Source organism: Musca vetustissima, unplaced genomic scaffold (genome assembly GCF_032173495.1).
Source record: "Musca vetustissima isolate MV318-11 ecotype Yass unplaced genomic scaffold, APGP_CSIRO_Mvet_v1 utg13192, whole genome shotgun sequence".
Lineage (NCBI taxonomy): Eukaryota > Metazoa > Arthropoda > Insecta > Diptera > Muscidae > Musca > Musca vetustissima.
The window spans coordinates 60,261-75,065 of record NW_026879794.1 but is presented as its reverse complement, the minus strand read 5'-3'; the positions used below and the strand labels follow the sequence as shown (position 1 = coordinate 75,065).

The 14,805-nt window shown below is 32.2% G+C and overlaps 1 protein-coding gene across 5 annotated transcripts in view; it reads right to left on the bottom strand.

Annotated features, from left to right (window-relative positions):
- The window catches only part of LOC133324949 (poly(rC)-binding protein 3), a 189,586-nt gene extending 179,225 nt beyond the window's left edge, over positions 1-10,361 (bottom strand). For all 5 annotated transcript variants that reach the window (XM_061533776.1, XM_061533775.1, XM_061533772.1 and 2 more), the window contains exon 1: positions 10,355-10,361. The gene's annotated coding sequence lies outside the window, so the exon portion shown is untranslated. The remainder of the gene's footprint in view (positions 1-10,354) is intronic.
- Positions 10,362-14,805: the final 4,444 nt, after the last annotated feature.

The window sequence follows — 14,805 nt, the reverse complement described above, 5'->3', positions numbered from 1 at the left end:
CGATGAGTTACAAACGGAATGACAAAATTAATATACCCTCCATACTATGGTGGAGGGTATAAAAATTGTGAGACGTAAATTTGTAGTAAATTCTTAAACTTTCGTTACCATGACATTAAAATTCTGCTAGGAGATTTAAATGCAAAAATCAGAAGGGAAAAAATTTTTGGCGCCAGCCTCCATGAATTAACATCAGACAACGGCATGAGGTTGATTGACTTCGTGGCAGCAAAAAACATGGTAGTTAGCAGCACCAGATTCAAGTATCTCGATATACACAAGGCCACCTGGAATTCTCCCGATCGAACTTCCAAACTACAGCAGAAACAACATTTGGGTACCAAAGACCACCATCAAGAAATCCGTGGTGCGATCAGGAGTATCTAGAGATGGTATTTACCGGTACAGTATACAATACTACCCATCTACCCATTTTAAATCGATTGTATTATCGATTCAATATAGTAAATACCCACAAATGTGTATTTACCCTTTAGGTATTTACCCACTGCCCATCTCCAGGCGTGTTGTAATGCTACTAGTTGAAAAACGAAGCAAACAGTAGCAACACGCTATGCAAGAAAGAATTATCGAGATAAATAGAGAGAGGAGAAATGCATTTTCAGAAAAAAGAAGACACATCCTCCTGTAGAGATGATAAAGGAAACCTGGTGACAGTTACAGACATCGTGTTGAGGATCTGGAAGGAACATTTTGCATAGCTTCTAGTATCAAATAAGGGTCAAGAAGATACCCCAGAACTAATTAGACATGACGTTATATATTGTATACCACCTAGCCAAGATGAGGTCAGTATAGTAATTAATCGGCTGAAGAATAAAAAAGAAGCAGTATTACCAGCCGAACTATTCAAGGCCGGTGGTCAGACGCTGATCAGTAGCATGCACCAACAGAGGAATACATACCTAATAATTGGAACCTCATCATCCTGTGCCAAGTGCTCAAAAAAGGAGACAAGACGATATGAGACCAACTATAGAGGAATAATTCTCCTTCCCATCGCATATAAAGTGCTATCCAGCGTGCTGTGTGAACGACTGAAGCCTAGGGTCAATGACATTATTGGACCATACCAGTGCGGCTTCAGACCTGTCAAATCCACCATAGACCAGATCTTTACACTACGCCAAATCCTGGAAAAACACGAAAAATAGATCGACACATTTCATCTATTCGTCGACAACAAAGCCGCATTCGACAGCCCAATCCGCTTAGAGGTGTTTAAAGCCGCGTCTACGTTTGGCATTCCTGCATTGAGAAGGAGTCTGCAAAAGTGGGACTGGCAGTAAATGGCGAGATCACCAAGCAGATGGTATCAACGTGCAAGACGTCCAGTAGACTCGAGTCAACTGTGGATCTTGTAAACTGCAGCTTCGAGGAAGTGAACGATTTTATATACCGCGGTACCGCCATAAACAAAACTAATAAAATCAGATTTGAAATCTGGAGAAGAAAAGTGTTGGCCGTGCTGTTGTATGGATCTGAAGCATTGGTACTTTCGCAAGCAGATGAGACAGATCTTGGAGTGTTTGAAAGAAAAAATTCCCCGGAAGATATATGAGTCGATCTGCGTCGACGCTGAATATGATCGTCGAATGAACCATGAGATATATCATCTATTCTCGGACATGGACACAGTTAGATGTATCAATCTACTACAATGGCTAGGTAATCTTGTGAGAATGCCCCAGCTCGAAAGGCGTATAAAAGCGAACCAGCTGATGGTTCACGCAGAAGGGGAAGGTCACGAATCCGATGCAAGATCAAGTGGAAGACAACATCTCAGAGTATGGTTTTTCAAATTGAAAGATCTGCCCACAAGAACGTCGATTCGGGAAATCTCTTTTTAAGCTCGGTTTATGGAACAAACGTTCTGTCCGAAGTCAGGTGAGTAAAGTAAGTAAGTAAGCATTGTAGTATTTGTGGTGCCACGTGGATTACGAAATGTCCGAAATGTCTTTGTTTTAAACAGTGTAGCACACCGAACAGCTTTAAGTCGATTTACATGGATTGTTGTTAGTCGGATTACATATAGATTAAGATCACATATTTATGTTCGATCAATTTCATGCCAATGCACCTTCGAAAAGGCGACGTCTACATATGTAGAATATACTCAAAGCGGTTAAGGGTATCATATAGTCGGACCAGTTCGACTTTGCTACTTTCCTTTCTAGTTTTATTTACATATGTGTATAATGAAATAGCATTTATATTACATATTTTGTACACTAATTGGCGAGGTCACCTGACCATTTTGAACATATGAATAAATATTTAATTTACGTATTTCGTGTAGTATACGTGAAAAATTTGCACAAAATTGTAATATTATTGAATATTCTGCAATGCGCATAGGTATGTTTATAATGTTTTGAATTACAATTATATTGGTAGCGGTATTAGTTACATATATTTAATAAAAATTCAATGTAAAATAATTACACACTAAATAGATTTACAATGATTACAACATAACTATCACGTACAAATACACATTTACAATATCGAATTTATTTAAATTTGTTTTGTATTTAATTAAATTACAAAATCATATCCAGAACGAATAAATACATACATAGGTTATTTGTTCAGTATACTTGTTTGTATGTGTGTAAACAGCGTGAAAACCGCAAAAATCTTCTTCTTATTTATTTTCTTTGATTTATAAAAGATTTCATTTAAATTCCATTTTCCCTACACATTTGTTAACCTCAAAATCACCAAAATCTTCTTTTTCTTTGTGTTTTGGTTAAATTCTAATTGAATTAAAATTTTAGCAACTTCGTTTCGAAACTACAATGCCGTATAATTAAATTATAGAAAAATTTAATTAGAAAATTTGTCATTTGAAAAACAACAAAAAAAGGCAAACTGTGACAATATTTGCAAACCCCCAACTATCACTGTAGTTATTTGTTGATTTGTTTTTTCAACTTTAGTCAAAATATTATGAGATGTGTGTGTTTATAATCGTAATATAATTTGTGTAGATATACATATGTAAATGTTTACGTTTACCATGCGAAATATATAAGTTTGGAGTATAAAATTTTAGAAAACCCGATGCTTATTAATTGATTCGTTGGTACACTTGCTTTTAAAATTCACTCTTCAAAATATATTTTAATTCCATGCAAAGTATTGTTTTTCGTTAATTTCTAGTAAAACTTTCAACCACAATTGCATTGCCACTCACTTACACACATACACACACCATACAATTTTCAACAAATGTACACACGGAAACGATGCACTCAATGAACGACGACCCTTTAAGACTTTTAGTGAATCCTTCTTAGAACTGCGTTTAGCAAACACAATTTACAGAGATAATAAAATCAAATAAAGACATTCAGTGGCTGTTGCATGGCGGAAGGAACTGGAAAAGCCACCATTCAACAGTTGAAGACAAGCAAGAACGACATCCCACTTCCTGTGTGTACTTAAGTAATAGTTTGCGAATGGAATGGCACTATCAGCAGCACAAATCACATTTCATCACTGTCTGTTCAAACGTGCAGAGTCAAACGTTGTGCGGATTGAGCGTTGGTAGCGTTTACATTTGATTTGGCGCTAAGCGATGATGTCTTTGTACGGCTTACAATATAAAGTACGTTTTTCCGCTATTCTTGCACTAACGGCCATCATTCAAGTCACTGCCGTGTTCCTTCTATGTAGAGCTTTCCTAGGCAAAAAGATAAATATAATTTAGTTTGAGTGTGTTTTGGGATGTGGGTGCTATTGGCGTATGATTTATGTATGTGTAGAATAGATATATAAATAAAAAAATGCACTGATGTTTCAAAATGAAATATGAAGTAGATGATGTATATACGTGTATATGTATATATAATATGTAAGGAGAAAAGACACGGAACTTTCCAAAAAAAAAGGTAAGGGAATGCAGAAAATCACTTGCTACGTACATTTATGAGAACAAACATCAGTTATTTCCTTTTGCTGTATAACAAAAAATGTCATGTTCTATGAGTGTCTGCAGAACATATTCTGCTGTCAAAATTTTAAGTTGTGAAAGCTTCAACCAAAATTTTCAAACATTCATACGAATATGTACATATATATCAGCTGTGCCCAAAATAGGTCCCATGGGCTGTCGGTGTGCGTCAAATTGCTCACACATACAATTATAAAAGAGAAAATTTTGAAAATAAAAAATATTTTGAAAATTGACATTCATTCCTTTTTGTTTTTATACACTAACCGAAAAATTTGGATATTTGTGGCAAACATTAGTTCGGAATAGATCGAAATATGTGAGCAATATTACGTCGGAAGGGCAAAAAAGAAACAAATATATCTTTATATGGGAAAATGTATCATCAACAACCATATTTGCATAAAATATTAAATTTTTTTCTTCCTTAAAATTTGAAAATAATATAACAAAATTTCTCCCAGTATATGACATAGAACTTTTGAAAATTTTGTATTTGAAACATATACAATCCCGAAACTTGAATGTATTAGTGTGGACAGCCCTGATATATATTCATTTTGATTGTATATATTTGTAGTTTTACGGCGACTACTACAGCCATAACTGAAAAATTAAATTAAAAAAAAAAATTGTACATCAGTATTGATGAACTAATGGTTACCACATTTAGATCTTATCCTAGGTTAGTTCAAATATAATTGATCAGAGCCAATTCAGACCTTCAATTGGCTTGATATGATACACATTTTCAAATGTTGACCCCTTATGGAGTAGGTACTTGAAGGAGTATAACGATAGATTTGTGAAACATATTAGGTTGGGCAAAGTTTGAGTCAAATCAGATACTTATAAACAAGCTGGACCCGTGGCGCTTAGCTGTCCCTACTAAAGTTATTAACGTTAAATTTGAATAGCATATAGTTATGATCAAATAAGAAGCAACCTACACACAGAAAAAAGACGAATGTAAAATCAACATTCCAAAATGTCGACTTTACATCAGGGCTGTCCACACTAATACATGCAAATGTTTGTTATTGTATTAGTTTCAAATACACAATTTTCAAATTTATGTTTCTCTGTTAATTAACTGTGAGAAAAATTGTAAAAACTTGTATTTCAAATTTTAAGACAGAAGAACATGTTGTATTCAATGCAAATATGCTTGCTTATGATATACTTTCCTATATAAAGATAGATTTGCTTCTGCTACGCTAATCCCCATGGTGTTGGTCACATATTTCGACTTTTTCTGAACTAACTTTTGCCAAAAATGTCCTAATTTTTTCGTTCAGTGTATGAAAACAAAAAGGAATGAATGACAATTTTGAAAATATTTTTTTATTTTCAAATGATTCTATTTTTATCATCGTGTGTGTAAAGGGCCCCATACACTATACATCATGCCGTACAGCATTTATCATAGTATGTGTTATTTTTTGAAAGTTTATATATGTATGTGTGACACACACAATGCATGAAGAAAATCAAAATAGTTTTGATTTTGAAAATGAAAACCTATCAATCTGATGAATAATATTCATTTTGAAAGTTGTCAGTAAATAATTTTGTGTACAAAAATAATAGAATTGTGACGGAATAAAACAACAACTGAATTTACGACTCAAAATGCAATTTTTGGGACAAAAATCGATTTTTTGGAATAGTGATTGAAGAGTTTGCAATACACTTGTCAATCTCACATATACAAAAAGGGGTTCATCGGCATGACGGCATGATTTATAGTGTATGGGGCCCTTAAGAGTTTTGACACACACCGACAGCCCATGGGACCTATTTTGGGCACTGCTGCTTTACATCGATGTAATTTTTTTTTAGAAAAATATTATTTTAACATTGTTTCATATATAATCGACAGTAAAACACGTTAATTTAATATTAAACATTGCTGATTTTAAAATTTTCACGTTAAAATAAAATTGCCCATATTCATTTTAACATTTTTCATAGTTACAATACAGTAGACAATGTTGAATTTCCATAGATGAATCTTTATAATAAAAATAACAAATTTTCATGTTCAATTAACATTGTGACAATAGTACAATTAATAGTTATTAATGTTGAATTGACATTCTTCAATTTTAAAAATTTAATAACATTGACTCATGTTGAAACAACATTTCAATCATGTTAAATTAACATTGTGACTAGTTAAAATAACGTTTACCATTGTGAAATTAACATTGAGAAAATAGTAAAATTAATAGTAATTAATGTTGAAATGAAATGATAATATTTTAACAATTAAATAACATTAACTCATATTGGAACAACATCTCAATCACGTTAAATTGACGTTGTGAAATGGAACAAGATTGAATTAAAGTTGTAAATTGTTAAAACAACATGAAACAGAAGTCACATGGTCATAAAATCAATCTAATGTTAGTACAACACCATCGCCGGCATTATCCTTATCAACATCAATTGCTAATTCGAAGCTGTATACGATCAACTTTTAATCACAGTTTTTCTTTTTTTGTAATATACATTCTTTTTCGGAGAGGGATTTTTTCTAACTGGGACAAAGTTAAAGACAAATGACAAAGGACATTTTCATTAAAGCAAAGCCAACTGAAGTCGTGTGGTAGCAGTTACGAATTCCTTAGCGATTGGTCATTATGATCATTTTCAATCCTACGTTGTAGACATGTTAAAGAACTCCATGAATTTACAAGACCTCCTCTACATCTATTACATATTAATAATGGTAATAAATGCTTAAAATTTACAAAATTTTACAATAAATAAATAACCAAAATACACATAACATTTCAACATGAACAAATGTTATTTCAACATGAAATTCCAAGTGGTTTCAATGGGGGTTTCATATTATTTCAACATGTTTCATGTCATTTTAATATGATTTCATAGTTAATTCAACATTAACACTAGAACGCCGAAGGCGGTCATTTTGACCGCTTTCCAATTTCAAGTACAAAAGCAACTGTGCATTTAATGACACTTTTTTTGTGACTTTTTGTACCTCATAGAAATAGGTTTATTAAAAAAAATTCACCAAAGTTTAAAAAAAGGTGTCATTAAATGCACAGTTGCTTTTGTACTTGAAATTGGAAAGCGGTCAAAATGACCGCCTTCGGCGTTCTAGTGTTAAATTCGTATTGATTCAACATGAACTCGCGTTACCACATTATTTCAAAATGAAAAAAAATCACATTGATTCAACTAGAATAACACATTCAAATTAACAAGATTTCGTGTTATTTTTAAGAGAAAAAATGTTACAGTATTTTTCGGTTCATTGACCCTACGTTTAATAGGTTTCCTCGCTTAATTGAACCACATGATGGGTCAACAAAATATTGCATACGAAAACACATGTAAATTTCCTCGGATAATTAATCCCTGTTAATTGATTTACCCGTTTAATTGGTTCAAAATTCATTTCACCAAATAAATTTCCTTTTATATTTCACCGGTTAATTGCATTATTATTGGAAAATTATCTGAAATTTTTATAGACTCATGGTTTCTTTTTGAGAATATGCATAGAATCAATTTCTGAGTCGATTTATGCATGTCCGTCCGTCTGTTGATATTAAATTGTAAACAAAGTACATGTCGCATTGATAATCCAGCTCAAGGACGAACCCCATTGAAATTGAGAAAAATCGGTTCAAATGTACATATAGCTCCCATATATTTTCGTACAATTTTTTTGGCATATCATACTGAATTATGACTAGGATATTGTGTGCTAAATTTCGTGAAAATCGTTTCCTTCGAAGAGCGACGTCTGTAGGATAAAAATACACCAAAGTGGTGAAGGGTATCATATAGTCAGCCCAGTCCGACTTTATTACTTTCCTTACTGGTTTTACATGCATATTTGGCATATTAGAAAGCGTGTTTAATTTGTATTTGACAATAACATTAGAAATTAATGTTGCTCAAGTATGCGTGATTTTTGTAATTGAACAATTATCCGATACCCGCTTATATCGGATAATTGGTTCCTCGGTTGATTGAACAAAAAATAGTTCAAATTTTGATGTGCAATTAACCGAAGAATATTGTATTTTAATTTTACTGTAAAATCATGATGAATCAACATGAAACGATAATGAAGCAAAATCGTTAGGAAAAAATTTTGAACCAACATGATTTTAATTGATTTTTTTCTGTGTGTATATGCAGCTGCAATATATACTAATTTAAATGTTAAAATTTGTTAATTCCTGGATTTTTACATGCTCGAATTAATACTACAAAAATGTGTATAATGTCAAAAATGTGTATAATTCCTAATTGGTAACTGACGATAGTTGTATATCTGAACAGTGAATTTATCACTGTTTTCTGTTATGGTGTAATTTTTTTTCTTGAGATCAAAGAAAAAAGTTTTTTCAAAAAAGTATGATGTTTTTATAAATTTTATACAATTTTTATTTCGTTTATATATAGTTAGGCCTATTCATTATATCGCGAAGTTTTTTAAGGTGCAACCTTTTTTTAAACAAAAAAGTTATTCCATTTTTCAATGGATTTCTAACAAAAATATGTTAATTAACGTAATAACAGTAATAATAAGGTGTTTACATATATTTTTTTATAAGGCTAGCCAATTATTTTTTTCGCCATTCTTTATACCCAGTATATAAATTTGGAAACGTTCGTTCATGCGTTATATCCCGAATTCGTTCGTTATACCGGGCGTCGACTGTAAGCTCCGCCACATCTGTAAGCTCCGCCACAAAATGGTAAATTTTAAAGAATATTATTAGTGTATCTGAATTTATCCTATCCCAGCATCCGATTTTTAACGTGTCTTCCACATAGGCAAACGATTTATAATTAAAATGCGCAATATTCTCTAAATGTATTTTTTTAAATCCAAATAACATTTTTTTCAAAATAAACTTGTTTTCACAAACTGAAAAAAACGAAAAATTATAATAGCGATAATTTCTTTTCATTTTACACAATTTTTTTGTTTCAATACACAAACAATGTTTGTATTTTATGTATTACAATATATATTCCCAAGGTTCCAAAATATATCCTCATCGTAAAATGCGTGTTTCCATCCTATGTCCAAGGGATCGCGTGACGTACTGTGTACATATTAGTAAATTCTATTCAGTGGTCCTTGAGTCCATAAATAATTTTTGATGTTTATATTTAAATGTAATGAGGAGTTAATTTTCCCTATGCTGATATAACTCCGCATCCATATGGATTTTAAGAAGTTTATATAACCTATGTTTTTCCCAGGACATGCCATGACGTTTTGCGAAAATCTCAATAAAATCCGTTAAGCGATTTTTAAGTCTACAAACAAAATGTTTTCTAATTAAATATGCAGATTTTTAAAACGCAGTGGTGGAAGCTGATGGTTTAATAAAAAAAATTGTATGCGTACGTACTCGAAGGATATACCTAAAGCGGTACCAATATTGATTACATCGTGTGGGGATAATCGAACATTTGAAGTTATCGTTATATGAGATGCTATGGCTAATACCGAAAATATTAAAAATAACGAAAATCGATATAGTTCATCGTCGAACCTGACGTTCTAGTTTCTTATCTCGATATCCTCCGAAGGTAGAATGATTACAACAGATGGCTAAATCGGCAAAATCGTCTTAGAATTCCATACTTTCTGCTGTGGTGGAATACGACTATATGGGGACAGACCCGAAACGCGGTGTACCATTTGTATGAAATCGAATATATAACTCCCATGCAAAATTATGCATGGGAGTTATATGTAAATCTGTGCCAAATTGATCAACCGTGGCATGCACAATTTTTCATCGAAATTGGCTGAATGTCAACGAACCAAATCTACATCCAATGTATCCAGAATTTTGACACTTTATATACATTAGTGGAAATGGGCTGAAATTTGTTGTATATTTTTGGACTTTTAACGATTTTATAGCCCAGCAGAGTGCCATTATATGGGAGGAATACCAAATCTTAATCCGATCCATCCAAATTTGTTTCACAATTTTTTTCCGTTAATAGGTTTCTTGTACAAAATTTAATCTATCTACATAAACTCCTTCTATTTTGGACGTCTATATATATATATATATATGGACGACAAAACTACCGCAAAAGTTTAACATTTTATTGAAAACTATTCCGTAATAAACACAGAAACCTTGCTCCATTGGATCCGTTAAAAGTTCATTGATCAATATTCTCTTACACAGAAAAAAATCATTGTAAAATCAATTAAAATCATGTTGATTCAAAACTCTTTCCTAACGATTTTGCTTCATTATCGTTTCATGTTGATTCATCATGATTTTACAGTAAAATTAAAATAACACTTTTTCTTTTAAAAATAACACGAAATCTTGTTAATTTGACTGTGTTGTTCTAGTTGAATCAATGTGATTGTCATTTTGAAATAATGTAAAATTCTTATTAAATTGACATTTTTAACAGTTGAATCAATACGAATTTAATGTTGAATTAACTATGAAATCATATTAAAATGACATGAAACCTGTTGAAATGATATGAAACCCCCATTGAAACCACTTGAAATTTCCTGTTGAAATAACAAATGTTCATGTTGAAATGTTATGTGTATTTTGGTTATTTATTTATTGTAAAATTTAAGCATTTATTACCATCATTAATATGTAATAGATGTAGAGGAGGACTTGTAAATTCATGGAGTTCTTTAACATGTCTACAACGTAGGATTGAAAATGATCATAATAACCAATCGCTAAGGAATTCGTAATAGCTACCACACGACTTCAGTTGACTTTGCTTTAATGAAAATGTCCTTTGTCATTTGTCTTTAACTTTGTCCCAGTTAGAAAAAATCCCTCTCCAAAAAAGAATGTATATTACAAAAAGAAAAACTATGATTAAAAGTTTATCGTATACAGCTTCGAATTAGCAATTGATGTTGATAAGGATAATGCCGGCGATGGTGTTGTACTAACATTAGATTGATTTTATGACCAAGTGACTTCTTTATTGGCAATCCGTTGGGACAAGGTATCGTCATCAATGTCATACTGCAGAAAATACGAACAAAATATTTGCAAAAAATGAAATGGAAACATGATTTAAAATTATTTTTCTTACTTAAATTTTTCTCCAACAGAACAATTTTTCCGGATAGAAGCACGAAAGCCTATTGGTGGAATAGCTTCCTTTATCTCCTCATTTAATAATATTAAGCTTTCAAATTAAATTTTGGCTTCTGTGTAATTATTGAGAAAGTTTGTTAATATATTATAAAAAATATGTTAAATATGTCTCAATATTTCCTCACTCAATAAATTAATATTACCGTGAACAAAATTTTGCACAATATTTGCCAAATTCATATTAGTATTGTCGGCCTCAAACATAATTGTATATTAAAGAATTAAATTCACTTAATATGTGCATCACATCACTTTTCCACGCGGTATACGCCTTTACACTCTAATAAATGCTATACGAATGGAATTTTGGTTAATACACTTCTTTTTGTATAATTCAACATGAATTCATTTCATTTCAACACTGTTTCATGTTGTTTTAACAATTTACACCTTTAATTCAATCTTGTTCCATTTAGCATTTACATTTCACAACGTCAATTTAACATGATAGAGATGTTGTTCCGACATGAGCCAATGTTATTTAATTGTTAAAATATTATCATTTCATTTCAACATTAATTACTATTAATTTTACTATTTTCTCAATGTTAACTTCACAATGGTAAACGTTATTTTAACTAGTCACAATGTTAATTTAACATGATTGGAATGTTGTTTCAACATGAGTCAATGTTATTAAATTTTTAAAATTGAAGAATGTCAATTCAACATTAGTAACTATTAATTTTATTATTGTCACAATGTTAATTTAACATGAAAATTTGTTATTTTTATTAAAAAAATTCATCTATGGAAATTCAACATTGCCTACTGTTATTTTAACTATGAAAAATGTTAAAATGAATATGGGCAATTTTATTTTAACGTGAAAATTTTAAAATCAACAATGTTTAATATTAAATTGACATGTTTTACTGACGATTTTATATGAAACAATTTTAAAATAATATTTTTCTAAAAAAGAATACATCGATGTAAAATCAACATTTTCACATTCTGTGTACTTGTTTTTATCCCACTTCATCCCCTTAACAATAGCCGATCAATACTAAAAACCATAGTTATCGCTCTTGGCCAACATTTTGTTTTTTAAAGATTTTGATGACAAAAATGGAAAACATTACGAAATTTTACTGATCTTGAAACTTAGCATAATAGTTTTAAATGGATTCATTTCATTGAATCCTTGAACTGTATTCAAATTGCAGTGTAGGATATGAACATACATTTTACTTTTTACCGTTCGCTTCGATGACGTCTACTATGCTATTTTGCCAGAAATATATTTAATTTGTTTAGTAGTAGCTCCAAAGATACATTGTCATCGGCACTTTTCCGCTAACGCACACAAATACATTATTATGGTAAATTTATATGTTGGATGCTGTGTTGCGACTTTTGGTATGTGTGTGTGTGTGTATGTCAACTATTTTTAATAGCATGCTGCAGTAGTTGTATCTGTTGGTTGGCGTGTTTGCCGATTCGTCGTTCCCCTGCCAGTGGAACTAGTCAACTCAGACAATTTCCTTTTCCTTCGTTCACATCATGCGTCATTGTTGCTCTGTGATGGTTGTCGTGACAATGTTGAGACTTACGTTTGACATTGCATTGCAACGGTGGTGGTGGTAGCAGTATTTTAAGAAGTTTTCATTGTCAAATTAGCCTTCCCTCCCGCAGTGAGATTTCCTATGTCATACATTCAGTTAACATTCTCTATTCTATGAGAGTAACGCAATTTCTATGAAATAGTAATGACAACGAACAGTGGCAGACTTTAAATGTAGCAGACTGTGGTTATTTTCTTTTGTTCGGAAAAAAGTTATACCTTCAACTTTTCGAATTAAATGGAGTTAAACGAACTGAAGCAGAAATTTTAAAGTTTAGCATAAAGGTGAGTAGGCGTGTGATAAAATGAGAAATTCTTCCTTAAAAGTAAAAAGGTACTGACTGAGGGAAGAACTGGAATCCAGAATTTGTATACCCTACACAACATTGTTGTCAGGGTATTATAGCTTTGCGTGTCCTCAATAGCTTGTAACGCGAAATATTGTTCCTAGACCCATGACACCCGATTGTCATATCTGGACTAGCTTAGTCAATCTAGACATGTGTGTCCGTTCATCTGGCCATTATATATTGTAAACTCGATACAGTCTAAAGTTATTGACCAATCGCCACGAAATTTTACACTTCTGAAGGATATATACCCGAGAAGAGGAGTGTTTGCTTTTAAATTGATAGCAATTACAGTGATGTATCTACTCGAATGTGGGATTTATACATAAATATTAGTTTGGGGAAAAATAAATCCATTTTTTAATATGAGCTATAGGACTTTATTTAACGTGTTTCGGAATGTCCAATTTGGAACAAATGTGAACCGTTTTGTTGTATGATTTGTTGCCATTTTAACGGTAACTTCACAATGCCTCTCTATTTGAAAAAAAAACTCTAGTAGTTGATTCCCAATCCTACCTAGACACCAATTTTTTATCATTAAATAAATTGTGCAATACAAGAAAAATGTGATAATCGCTTGGTGCAAAGTCCGGACTGTATGGCGGATGCATTAAAACTTCCCAAACAAGCTCCCGAAGTTTCTGGTGAGTCATTGTAGATGTGTGTGGCCTAGCGTTGTCCTGGTGGAAGACGATACCTCTTCTGTTGGGCAATTCTGGCCGTTTCTGGTCAATTGCTATTTTAAAACTGTCCAGTTGTTGTATATATCAAAATTTAGCTTTTGGCCACATGGAGGCAACTCATTATAAATAATCCCCTTTCGGTCCCACCAAATGCATAGCAGAACCTTCCAGGCCGTTAGTCCTGGTTTGGCCACCGTTTGAGGTACTTCATCGCCATTTGACCACGATCGTTTTCGCACAGGGTTATCGTGTGTGATCCATTTCTGATCTCTTGTCTCCATCCTTTTATGAAATGGGTCTATCTCATTCCCTTTGGCCAAGGCTTCGCATGTGGAAATTCGATCCATCCTATTTTTTCTGTTAATTGGTGTGACACCCAAACATCGAGCTTCTTTTTGAATCCAGCTTTGTGTAAATGATTTAAAACAGTTTCAATGTCGATTTTTAGCTCCTGGGCGATGTTACGACGGCTAACCGAAAAAAATAATGGATTTCTTTTTCCCCCAGCCTAATATTTACATGCATCTACACATTCTGATATTATTTAGAAACCAATTAACACACTATAAGGTGGAAATGTAGCAAAATGTTCTGCTTATAGTCAAGGACGTCTCCAATATCTACGGTCCATATTGAGTTCTAGATCTTTTTGATCGCATTTTTTTATAATACTTCTCAATTTTTTAGCGTTAATTTCAAAAACTGTTTCTATCTTGTCCCCAAGTACTAATGGCGATCACCATATATAAGTTTAAAATTTAAGATCCATTAATTCACAAAGTACCAAATCTGCAAGTTTTACTAAATTCTGCAAGTCTACTAAATTCAACATCATTATGCACTTTTCATAAACTTATAGAACAAAAATTTTGAGACTGAAAAAATGGTTTAGTTCCAATTAAATTTTTTAACAAAAAGGATGTAGCTTGTTATTTGGCTATCAAGTTTTTGATGTATTTAGAGTATCGTATTAGTTTAAGATTGTTAATGGATTCGTACTAGGAACATTCAATGCATTTGCTAATTTTCTCATCATTACGAATCAACA